Here is a 14,288-nt window from a genome sequence, read left to right as displayed (position 1 = left end):
AAAGTGTTCATCGTTGAATAAAAGCAAAACTCACTGTAACATTTTTTTCTCTTATCATCAGATGTATAACATAACTTATGCCCACTTACAGAATTATACATATTGCGTTTAGGCACAGACTAGTTTTAAAATGGCAAGACATTTGCGTTATTTTCTTTAATATACATATACGTATACATTTCGTTTGAGAAACTAAAGGTTAATTGCTCATTATCAGCATATTCTCACAATTTCATAATGTTCTCTCAAATTCTGTTTCAAATGCAAAATGTTGTTTTATGTTTACATATTTATAATAATGTTAAAAAAGAACAACACACTAAAATCATAATTGGACCATTCCATGCTTAAACAGTGAATATTGATTATCCATAATATACATAAATGCATTTCAGGTATAAGATAAAACAGCCGATTCGTTATCAGATTAACGGCAGAAAAACGGTAAAATCCAATACTTTTTTACCAAGTGATTAATAAAACCATTATTTCATTGTGTAAAGCAAAAACACAAAATAAAAGAAAAATGTTCTTTTTTTTTAAAGTTTGACTTCAATTTTCTATCAAAAAGTATTGTGCTAAGATGTCCTTTTTATAAGAAACAAAGATATTTTAATAGACTCGCGTCATGCGAAAATGGGTCTTATGCTATATGCGGCTAGTGTAGCTATGGTCCAGTATACGCATCTCGAAGTAGGTCAGAAGATACCGAATGAGATCACGACAGCTTCCGTGATTTATAGCGGAGAGCGCAACTCTTGACCAGACTGCGCAACTGCGTAGACTGGGCTTTAGCTACGCTAGTCAACGCGCCATAACACCCACTTTCGCAAGACGCGGCTCTAAATGTATGATTTAAATGTGTCGAAAGAAAACTGCGTGTTAATATTGGAATGCAATATATTTCGATGGTGAAAAATAAACTCATAATAAGCAATGTGAGGACAGAATGATGTGATATCCTTTAGTATAATTGTTACTTGCGAACATTTGCGTTTGGTTTGAATACACGTGCCATTAATATTTCACATTTCATGCGGTGAATATGCGACTTACAAGTGGCAAAGACAACCATTTAAACCTTTTGGTTTAATTTAATTCTATTAAAAAATTCTGTCTCGATTACAAAGTCAGGATATTATATTATACCGTTTCCAATCGCCAAAATCGCCAATGGCGATTGAATCTGTTAGCTGGCGATTTAAGTTGGAAATGTAAAAGAAGGGCGATAGTCGAAAAATGAAGGTGTCAATAAATGTAACAGTATTCCATAGTTTAAAAGAGCTCGGTCAGCATAAGATTTTTTTAAGACTCCGAAGAATCGCCAAGAATAATGAAAATTGATCGTAGGTGGATAGCGGTTTCTCTACATCGTCTGATGAGGGTCGGATAGGGGAACTTCTTCGGGCGGCTCTGTTAATCAAGCAAGTACAGTCATCCCTCGGCCAGGACCTCCTCTCCCGCTGTCTTCGCGGACTCCCAGGACTTGAAAGTATCGCCAAGAGAAACGGTAATTGTCCGTAGATCGATAGTGGTTTCACTACATCGCCGGAAGAGGGACGGGAGCGGTGGTGGCAGCGTAGAGGACGGACGGGGCGGACCTTGGGCAGAGATACAGGCCAGAATTTCGAGTGAGTGTCCCAATGCAGATAATGGAAGATTCCCACCACGGCGGTACTCAAATTTTTTTTTTTTTCTTTTTTTTTTTTTTCCTGTTTAAATGTTTTTATTCATTCATAAAATATACATATACACACAATTTACAATGGCATGTTCGTTCATATACTTAAATTACCATATGTAATGTGTTTTCGCTATTTTAATACAGTCATTACTCAAGCTGAATTAGGATCGTACTTCCTTCAACCTTTTTACCTTTTTTACTTAAATAAATATTTATGTATAGCACAGTAATATTAAGTGTTAATTCTTAAACAAGAAAAGGATCAGATTTACAACAACTATGGCTACAGTGTTCAAAGAGATAAAGAGATAAAACATAGTACATTTGCTAATGTCGTTAAAAATTGACCTTTTTAAGAAAGTTTGATTTTACAATTTTAGTGCAGATTACAACACAATTGATACAAACTTTATGATCAAATTGCAAACAACATAGTAATACAAGAAAAGAGTCATATTTACAACTACTATGGTTACAGTGTTCAAAAAAATAAAACCTAGTACATTTGATAGTGTCATTAAAAATGGACCTTTTTAACAAAGTTTGATTTTACACTTAGAGTGCAGTTTACAACACAATCAATATAAACTTTATGATCAATATGCAAACAACATAGTGACACTTAGTTAAGAAAACACATTTTGCAGGTTTCATATATAATGCGAGTTAATAACAGTTATTTTTGTTATTCATGCAATTATGAATTGCATATTAATCTTATAACTATCCAAAAAAATCCTTTATTTAATTCATTAGTTGTGTTTTCATATATATTTAAAGATAATTTTAGGCTAGCCTTAAATCCCTGAAAATGTGGAATTACTTCTTTCCTTTTGCATTAAAAAAAGTACTTTTTAACTTCCATGAAAAGAATAAAGCAGTTATCATTTACGTTTGTATCACCAAGAAGGAACATTTTGCTGTTTATTACTATTTGTATATTTGCGTTTTTTAAGCTATCCGAGATATCTTTAATAAGTATTTTTACTGTGTTACAATCCCAAAATAAATGGGTAATTGATTCTTCTGACATTTTGCAAAAAGTGCATGTTTTACTATTGGACAAGCCCATTTTAAAAAGGAGTGTGTTTGTTCCCAATATTCTGTGGATAATTCTAGTTTGTAACCATTGAATATATGTATTATTCGTTTTTTTAAACACTTGTCCATGGACATTTTTCCATTGTATGGAGTCATCTGCAAAGTATTCATTCCATTTTGTTTGGCATGTGGGGATTTCAGAGTTCTCTTTTAACATATTGTATAGTAACTTATTACAAGAATTTAGAATGATAGGTTTTATATAGGTCGACAAAATGGGATATGAATGTACTTTATAATCTTTTAATTTTACATTTTGCACCGAGACAATGTATGTGGAAAGAACCTTTTTTATACCTTCATAATGTAAAAAGTTTACCGGTTTATTCATTTTGGCTTGTAGCTCTTGCAGTGACAAAATCTGCCCACTGTCTTTAATAATATCTTTAACAAACCGAATGCCATCATCATACCAATATTTCCAAAAAATGTATTTATTGTTGATTAATAAACAGTTATTAAAAAACAAAGGCATATCTACAAGTTTATCAACAGAGTCAATATTAATACTCTTAACAAAGTCAGAATATATTGCTAAAACATCTTTCCAAAAAGCGTTGGTTATATTTTTAACAGCTGAAATTGCGTATAAACTGCCTGTATTACATAGTATATTAAAATCTATTAACTTTCTAGCCAAGGATGTAAATTTGTTCTGGCCTTGAATAACTTTTCTTATCCATGATAATTTTAAACTTTTCATAAATGCATTTATGTCCACCATTTTGAGTCCCCCTTCATCAAAATCTTTTGTTATGACTTTTGCTTTGATTTTTGAAGGCCCTTGCCACACAAATTTGAGTACTTTATCATTTAAAACTTTACAAATAGCCTCTCCGGGTTGTGGCAAGGAGACAAACAGGTGAATAAACATTGGAAGTATCAAGGTCTTAACAACAGTTATCCTACCTAAGGGAGTTAGCTCTCTTCTGTTCCAATGTGCAAAAAACTTAACGTTCTGTGGAAACCGTTCTGGGGTTCGGGTCGACGGCTTGTGGCGTCTAGAGAGGCAATAAAAGCGGCGAAACGTGCGAGGAGCGGGAAGAAAGTATTTTTAATTTTCAGCACAACCTATGCGGTGTAACCTTGTCATTTTAAGGGCAACCAGGCATGAATAGTCTTTAAATTGTCTACCAGTGCACATTAAGGTCTCATTGGTCACCGTGCACTAGTCGGATCAAAATTATTTCGTTGGCGAGTACACGGGTAGCCAAGGTAAATTTGGCCTTCTTTGGCTCAAAATTATATATTATTTTCCTGAAAAGTCACAAGGGCAAGTCCGCACATAATGAAGTCGTGAAAACTCAGCGATGACCCGTAAATAAACGTCTGAATTACAAACACATCTTTAAGCACTATGTACCTTTTTTAACGCGTAGTCGCCATAAACGGCCCATTGGGTAATATAATTTATATTTTTATTAATATATTCCTTAGCAATATGATCAAAATTATCCGCTTTTTTTGCGACATCAGACACAGTCATCGGAAAATACTTGATATTGCAACATAAATATACACAAACACGTACATGCATTATTCCATCTAGATGTGAGGTGACGATAATTATAATCTATTATACATATGAAATATGCGTCGATACGGGTGAGGAATTTGCAAAGCTGGTCAATTATTCGTGTCAGAAACGCTTAGATACATATAAGTCTAAGTGATTTATGGTAAAACTTCTTGTATTGACAATACTCTTTTTTTTCATTCATCTATTTTTTATTTTAACAATTTGTAGAACATGGTACATAAAGCCTAGGTTGGCGCTAAGGAAAAAAACTTAGTCGCCAAATCTAGGGGGGTCCGGCGGCATGCCCCCCCCCCCCCCCGGATTTTTTTTTGATCCTAGATTGTCTGTGGTGCGTTTTGGGGCTATTTTCTGAGCAAAATTAAGACTATTTGTTTCTGAAATTAGCCCTTTTTGCTTGAAAAGTTTTCTTTGCTGGTGAGCCACTTGCTGACATTTTGCAGCCAATTTATTTGTTTACATAGACACCAGTGGCGTAGTGATAATGATACACTAACACCGTTAAACAGTTTTCGGTACATGTGGTACAGGTTTTAAACCACTAAAGCAGACCGCCCGTCTCGGAAGTAATTATACATTTTATAAAATCCAAACATTTTTTTTTGTTTTTGAAGAAATGCGTTAGAAATTACTAAGTCAGCATGAGACCGCCATTGCACGTCAAAAACCGTGAGACTCACGACGAAACCGTGAACCTTGACAGGTATAGACGTTTCTGATTCTGCATTCACGTCTGCACTATTTTAGAGTTTAGACGTCCTCCGATCGCGAACCTAACATTTGGTCATTTCCTGAGTTTACATTATTCTGTCCGCTTTCTTTTCTAAAGAATTGTGTTAATTTCTGTTGCTTCGACTTTCCATTTTCGCTCGCAGCATCCATTTTTCCCAGAATCTGCAACTCACTTTCTAAATCGGTCTTTCAAGTCGCATAGCGACCGTAAAGGGAAGTAACTCTTATCTACTTTTTTAGCCAATCAAAATCGTTGTGTCTTGGGAAATTAGTTTATAGTGGCTATGTCAATGCCATAACTCCGCCCATCTGATTAAACGACAATTCCGTACTGGTCGATTCGATAACGTTGAATCATAACATCTATAGCATAGGTCATACACGGCACGCTTCAGTGATTCAGTCATCGCGTAAATAGCCAAGTAACCCAAATGTTAAAAAAGTCTGGTCGCAGTGTAAAGCTTGACCAATTAAGACATTAGCCATGTGGATTATCGACCTAGGCGGTCGTCATTATCCCCTGGGGCCTTTCCGGTGAGGATGTTATCTGTGTAATCTTAGCGATGTTTCTGGCGATTGATACGGCCTGAAAACAGGCATTTAGAGTGTGCATTTGTAAAGCATAGGGTCTATTTTTTCTCAATCGCCAATTTCATGAAAATCTTATTTTTAATCGCCAGCTAGGAATTGTAATCGCCAATGGCGATTTCGGCGATCGGTAACGCTAACGTAGATAAAGCATATATTACACATAAAATAAGTTTTATCTGCTGATGGCATCAGAAATAGCAAACCAATAAATTAAAATAGCATTATAGTTGACAAATCAAGCAAACAAAGATATAGGTTTATACAAATTCAATTAATTATAAAACCTAATCTAAAAGTTAGAGACAGTAAAATAATAATACTATTATTGGTAAATACATGTTTTATATATGTATGTGTGTACTAAAAATGTAAACCATGTCACAAACATTAAAATATAAGGATAGCACAAAAAGGAAGTAAATCCTTATTTCCATTAATTTAATGTAGTTGACCTAGAAACAGAAACTAATTAAAACTAGAAAAAACAAACAAACTCAAATAGTAGCAAACAGATGGGTTTTGACGGTGTATTTGAAATTGGGGAGGTTCTTAGCCTGTCTTATATGTTGTGGCATTTCATTCCAGATAGAACAAGATATATCTTAAAAAAGATATACGGCGTTGATGTTGTAATGTTTGCGACCAGTGAAAGGAGATGGAATGAAGCGACCATGTATATTAATGAAGGTAGTGAGTGATATTAAGATACTATATTTTAATGTATTAACACATAAAAATGAAGAACAAGAAGAGGTGAAATTGTATGTTTTATTGTCAATAAGTATTGTAATGACTAAGTTTTCAAAATTGAACGGGTAATACATTAGTTTCAATAGGAAAAGAAAACATATTCACCACTGAAAAACTATGAACATGATGTTAGAATGAAATAAAAGATAATGTGTTATAATGTGTACATATGTTAGTAGAATGTAAACATAAAAGACTCAATATTGCAAGCATCATAGTGATATGAATTTTTTGCAGAAAAACAGAACTTTATATTAAAAAAATGAACAAAACAAAGTACAAAGAAACATATATACACTAATAAACGCAAATATGGATTATAATAAATCAAAGACAGATATATTTCCAACACCTATATATTTCCTTAGTATCGCGGGCTACCGCCCCAAACCCCCGCTTTGTCGATAGTGGTAAACAACTGCGTACCGGTAAAGTGCAATCTAGCCTGTTTTTGTTGTCTTTTGTTTTGCCGCAACGGCATGTAAACAATAGATTCTTAAAATTGTACAGACATGTGATTAATGCTATACTGCTTCGTAAACTAAGGAGAAACGTTTCGATGTAATGTTTAGAAGATGTTTTGTATCATGATAGTTTTAAATGTATTGTAATTTACATGTAATTTACAATATACTCATATTTCAGTTCAAATGATATGCATCCAATGTTTTAGTCTGGGAACCAGACTGCCAATGTTTACGGTGATTTTTGTATTATTAGCCAATGCACAATTCGGGTTTATTCATTTCGGACCTATCACGAATGAAGGTCATCTAAGGTCATAAGTGACGTTAAACAGCTACGCCGAAAACCTTGATATGCAAATGACCGTTTACCAAAACTTTAACCCTGGGCAAACAAAATCTTCCAGTGTCTTGCTTCAAGATCCAACACAAACCTGATCATTCTGTTCTGGGTGACCTGTAATTTATTCCTAAGTTCCTGAGTCAAGCTGTTATACCAAATTGAACAACCATAATCAAAATGACGCTGTATAAGGGATGTGACCAATAACATTTAGAGTTGGGGTTAACTAACAGGTAGGAACTTACTCTTCCTGTACAAAAACTTCAACCTAGCATTAGCCTTCTTGATAGTTAACCTAGCCATTGAATCAAAAGATAGACTTTGATCAAGAGTGGCCCCAAGATACTTAACAGAATCCTTAGCTTCAATATGTTTACCATTGCATACAACATTAAGATTTGGTCCAGACGTTAACCTTGCTGTGGAGCCAAACAAAACAGATTCCGTCTTACCCAAATGCAAAAATAGCTTATTAGAAATTAACTCGAATATTGATATAGTAAAATCCTAAGATATACCGAAACAAAGCAGTTTACTGGCCAATCGTGTTGCAATAAACGAGATGACGCTCAGAAAAAATCGTAATTCGTGTCGAGCCTCATACATTAAAACGATGGGCGGTAATCCGTTCTCTATTGATCTTAAAATTGAACAAATAATATTTATTTTATTTTATTTTGAACCTGGCTCATTTCCATAAACAATGATGTCTTTATAGCTGATTCCCGTACTATTACCCTCACCTGAATATTGACAGAAAATTCTTAATTTTAAGCCATAACACTAGGGTATAGGTAGCTCGGGATTTATTTTTTATCATTACTTTCAAATACAATTAAGTAAAACATTGATGGGTATACACTATTTCAGTTCAAAGTATTGAGCAATACAGTATTTTTCTGTCGATATATTTTATTTTCATTACATTACATCATGACAGCACAAGCACGTGTATATAATATAAACATTTGAGAGCATGCAATGTGCTGATTTACTAGTCGACATTTGATAAAAAAGAGGGAAATCCATGCTACTTCAAATTAAAAAGGATTGCAAATCTAGGGATTAAAGATAAATAAAAATGTATTACTACTGTATATTATATATAATTAAATTATCTCACAAAAGAATCAAAATTTTGTGGAAGGCCTCTCATAAGTATTGCTCAGAATTAAAAACAAAGAAAACCGAAAAGAATCAGTAAAAATGAGGATGTGACCAATATGCAATTACCACATTGGGATAAGAGCAGAGAGATTTTTTTCTTTTTTACCCTTCATGAGTAAAACATATTATCATTAGCTCGAGAAAATGTGTAAGCAGATAGGTACCAATAGAAGTGTCTTTTAAAAATCAAAGGCTAATGTAAAAATGTAGCTTTATAGCAAGAAAGAAAGTAAAAAAAGAGAAGGGAAGTAATCTCCAGAAAGGTTGCTTTTTACAGGTCTTATCGAAACTTAAAATCCAGGTCAAAGTGATAAGTGTGGTGCATTATCGAAGACATGTTTCCATGAATATCCAAATTTGACGAGATTGTTTGCTAAAATTGCAGCATTCCTCTGGTGTTCGTATTCATTTTTGATGTAACGCTTTACGCCGACAGCAGACGTCATTATTAAAGCCAATTTGCACTTGAATATGTAAAGTTTAGTAAAAATGAACATATTATTTATTGAATCACTTTTGGATGCTGTATAGTAAAGAATATAGTTTTTTTGCTTAAAAAGGGGAACGTATTAGTTGGAAAAAGGTTACTTATGACTAGTTGTGTAGTGGTAAACTCCCAAAATAGATGTTCTATAGTCTCCTCACTATTTGAACAAAAAGAGCATATGGGTAATTCCAACATTTGCAAAATATGCTTTAAAAAGTAAATAGTTCGTACCAATAATTCTATGAATAATTCTACACTGGAGTGGAACCATAGGAAATGTGAATCGGTATAAACTGTAAAAGGCAAAAGAAAACACATTTTCCATTCGGCATCACTGATTGGTGTATTTAGATTCTGTTTGATTGCTATTTTATTTTCAGTTTTTTTAACACATCATTCATTCGTTTCGACTTTGGCTCTGTACTTAAGATTATCTTAAAACCTGGAGGAATAAAGGGCCTTTCTTATTTTGATTTGTATTATGGTCCAATTGTATATTGTGCATTTTGAAATTATTAAATACAGCCTTTAAACACATTGTTACGTGCGAAAATACATTTCAAGTTCGTATGTATGTAATTAATCTTTTGATAAAAAAATTCCCATCATTATCAACGAGGGCCCCAATGTAATTGTATGGTATCCTTTTTGTACCAGGAATTAAACAACATGCCAAATTCACATGTGCCGGGAGCTATCAAATTACCTCGCTAACCGGACAGCCAGTAAAACATCTTTTCCAAATGGTTCCTTATATAGATCTCAAAGAGCAGGCGTGCGGCGTATTATCAGTTCGTCACAGTTTAACATGCTAACGGCCATTAGGTAAGAGGTCGCGTGTCGATAATTTACTGTGGTGTGAAAAGCGAGCCGACATTCAGCAGTGGCACGGCATAGCGTCGCGCTGATTTAGCGATAACAAGCAAATACGTTGAATTGATATACCCCGCAAATATGCTTCTGGACACAAAAATGTTATATTTAACACTCAAAAAAGCATTTTCCAAGATACAAAGGACCATAACTCCGTTATTAACAGATGGTGTACAATGCAATTTGGCGTGCATCATCCTCTTATCCATATATATACTCATACCAAGTTTCAATGAAATCCGCCAAAGCACTTCCAAGATATGTCTCCGGACACAAAAGTGCCGGACGGACGGACGGGAAGACGGACGGACGGATGGACGGACAACGCCAAAACAATATCCCTTCGCCAATGGCGGTGGATAATAAAGCACGACACCAGACAATATGGAACGCCATAGCTGCCTTAACATGACATTGCTCATTACATGACTTAATGAAGGCTATGGAACGCCACGTCTGTCTCCTGTTGACTATTGATTTATCGGAGGTTTCATTGAAATGATGTGGGTTTAAATCATTAGATATGTGTGTATAATAGTATGCTGAGTGCTTGCCATAGTATGCCGTGTGTTTGTGATGGTATGATGTGTGTTTGTGATGGTATGCTGTGTGTTTGTGTTGATATGTTATGTGTTTGTGATGATATTTTGTGTGTTTGCCATAGTCTGCTGTGTGTCTGTCGTGGTATGTTGTGTGTTTGTCATGGCATGCTGTGTGTTTTTACATGATATGCTGTGTGTTTGTGATGGTATGCTCTGAATTTCATTGAAATAATGTGGGTTTATATCATATGATATGTGCTTATAATAGTACGCTGTGTGCTTGCCATAGTATGGCTCATTGGGTCATTGTCGACCTGAAATGGCTTGAAGTCACCCGGGGGTGACTAGAAGCCGATTCTTGCCACCCTAGGGTGACTTCAAGGCGATTCATGTCACCCTGAGGTGACATCAAGCCGACCGGGTGACAAGAATCGGCTTGAAGTCACCCCAGGGTGACTTGAATGGGCTTCTAGTCACCCCCGGGTAACTTAAAGCCATTGCAAGTCGACAATGACCAGATGAGCCATAGTATATTGTGTGTATGTGATGGTATGGCTCATTGGGTCATTGTCGACCTGAAATGGCTTGAAGTCACCCGGGGGTGACTAGAAGCCGATTCTTGCCACCCTAGGGTGACTTCAAGGCGATTCATGTCACCCTGAGGTGACATCAAGCCGACCGGGTGACAAGAATCGGCTTGAAGTCACCCCAGGGTGACTTGAATGGGATTCTAGTCACCCCCGGGTAACTTCAAGCCATTGCAAGTCGACAATGACCAGATGAGCCATAGTATGATGTGTGTATGTGATGGTATGGCTCATTGGGTCATTGTCGACCTGAAATGGCTTGAAGTCACCCGGGGGTGACTAGAAGCCGATTCTTGTCACCCTAGGTTGACTTCAAGCCGATTCATGTCACCCTGAGGTGACTTCAAGCCGACCGGGTGACTAGAATCGGCTTGAAGTCACCCCAGGGTGACTTGAATCGGCTTCTAGTCACCCCGGGTGACTTCAAGCCATTTCAGGTCGACAATGACCCAATGAGTTTAGAGCATTGGGTCATTGTCGACCTGAAATGGCTTGAAGTCACCCTTGGGTGACTTCAAGCCGACCGGGTGACTGGAATCGGCTTGAAGTCATCCCAGGGTGACATCAATCGGCTTCTAGTCACCCCGGGGTTACTTCAAGCCATTTCAGGTCGACAATGACCCAATGAGCGATGGTATGTTGTGTGTTTGTCAGGGTTTGTTGTGTTTTGTCATGGTATGCTAGGTGTTTGTCGTGGTATGCTGTGTGTTTGTCATGGTATGCTGTGTTTTCGTCACGGTATGATGTGTGTTTTCATGATATGCAGTGTGTTTGTTGTACTATCCTGCGGGTTTATCTAACATAATGTCCTTTTCATTCGCTATGATGTCAGTTTGCGTTATTTTCATTCGGAACATTCGATTCTTGTCAAAGAACAAATGGTTGCGTCATACGTGTGTCCGTCGGTCCGTAATTCCGTCTGTCCGTGCGTCTGTCTCTTTTTCTGTGTTTTTTTTTCTGTGTCTGTCTTTCTTTTCATCTGTGTGTGTGTCTGTTGTCCGTCTGTCTGTTGTCTGTCTGTCAATGTGTCTTGCTTTCTTTCTGTTCCTCCGTCCGTCCGTATAACCGTCCGTGTGTCCGTCCGTCCGTGTTTCCTTATTTTCGTTTGTCCGGGAGTATCGTCTGTTTGTCTGTCTGTCTGCTTTTCGGTATGTCTCTCTGTCTGTCCGTCCGTCTCTATGTCCGTGTGCCCATGTGTTCTTATGTCCGTCCGTGTGTCCTTATTTCCGACTGTCCGTGCATCTGTTTTTCCGTCTGCATGTCCGTCCGTTCCTACTTGCGTCCGTATATCCGTCTGTATTTCTCACCGTCTGTCCGTCTGTCGGATATACGGACATACGGACTGACAAATGGACTGACATACGCACTGACAAACGGAAAAAAGGACCCACTGACTGAAGGAGCGACATCAAGACGGACGGGCGGACGGACAGATAAACAGACAGACAGACGGACTGTCTGTGCGTGTCTTTGTCTGTCTGTGCGTGTCTTTGTCTGTCTGTGCGTATCTTTGCATGTCTTTGCGTGTCTTTGAATGTCTTTTGCAGTGTTAAGTAGGACCCAGAAATTCTATGGCGCACCAAAGGGGTCGAAACTTTAACTTCAGCTGCAGTAGAAAAAAATTCTGCTCGAGCAGCATTTATTTTTAGATTATGGCATCAGCCAATCAGAACTCTTGCTATATTTGCCATTTGCTGCGAACCTGGTTTGTTTGAAAAAATGGCTGCCGCCGTGAATGGTGACTTTTTTCATTTTTTCTGCAAGTTTATGCGACGACCAGTTTAAAGTTTAACATTGACACACGGTAAATGCTTTATATTCCGGCTGCAAACTAGTCGATCAAAAAGTTGTTGCCATTTGCTAAATAAGAAAATCGATCATTAATGTCTAATGGCTGTTAAAACTTTTGCGAAAATTACGACGATGACTGATAAGAATGGGTGCGCAAGTGTAGGTTCTCTGTTTCTATCGATTTACTTACTTAATGATTCTTAATTATTGATGCTCTCAAGTGTAGGCTCTCTGTTTTGATTAATTGATTAAAACAAAGATTATGAGTTCGTTTCAGTTTTCTAAAGTTATTGGCAGGTCTATTTCGTTTCCGTAGAGGTAGCTTATGACGTCCATTTGTAAGCTCAAATTTGATTGGTTGCGGGTTCAAGGGCTTATTCTAAAAATAAATGCTGGTCGAGCAGGATTTTTCTGTTGCAGCATCTAGATGCTGGTCGAGCAGCGTTTAAAAGCAGCAGAAGTTAAAGTTTCGACCCCTTTGGTGCGACATAAAATTCTCAGGTTACTTTCTAGTCGCCAAACTGTAATTTTCGCCGTCGAATCGGTTCCGAGAATGCTCATGAGGGCAGGGTTAACTGGCGACTATTATTTTTGATTGAAGTCTGTGTCTTAATCAAATATCAAATGTTTCAATATGGAAGAAATAAATTCATAATAAGTCTCGTGAGGATACATATGATATGATAACACAGAAAAATGTGTATCTACGAACACTACTATGTGGTTAATTATATGTGCACTTCACGACAAACATTTCATGCGTTGGATATGCGACTTTTAAGTGAAAGAAAAGAACACAGCAATACTCAAACCTTTGCCTTTAATTTAATAACTTAGAAAGTCTGCCTTTATTTCAAAGTCAGGATATACAACGAATATCGTTAACGCCTGGAAACCATGTTCTAAAGAGCACAGGAACCATTTTCAAGCCTAATCAATATATCGTTACAACATAGTATTATGTTCTCAGCATGTTTCATTAAGAACTAAAATGTGACTACATGTAATGAAAGTTCACAATATTTCACTAGAGCCATAAAAAAACTGCAACCCACCTGATGGGCCTTGATTTTAAACAAACCGGAACTATTTTTAGACTAACCTTGCAATGATGTTTCCAATTAAAACAACCCGGTTTACAACATCAACATTGGTAAAATATTATGACCATTTTTAATGAAGATAGGACTAAATATGTGACTTCGAGATTGTTAACAAGGTTTCACTACAGCCATATACTGGAAACTGCCCCACCCCCTGGCAACCATGTTTTTTTTTTAACCGACCGAAACCATTTTCGAACTGACCTGAGCTATCAGAAGAACACATTTTGACCAAGTTTCATGTAGACTTGACTATAAATGTGACTTCTAGAGTGTTAACAAGCTTTTTATTTAATTTGACCAATTAGGGATCTAGTTTTTAACGTCACATGACCCAGTTTTGAGCTTGGCCAAGAGATCATTCAAACAAATATTCTGACTAAGTTTCGTGAAGATCGGAAAATAAATCTGGCCTCTAGAGTGGCAAATGTTGATGACGCACAACGGATGAGCACAAGGGACAAATGGCGATCCTAAAAGCTCACCATGAGAACATTGTGTTCAGGTTAGCAAAAAAAGGAATGATCACATTAACA

Source organism: Dreissena polymorpha, chromosome 2, assembly GCF_020536995.1.
Source record: "Dreissena polymorpha isolate Duluth1 chromosome 2, UMN_Dpol_1.0, whole genome shotgun sequence".
Lineage (NCBI taxonomy): Eukaryota > Metazoa > Mollusca > Bivalvia > Myida > Dreissenidae > Dreissena > Dreissena polymorpha.
Note: the sequence above shows the minus strand (reverse complement) of the source record.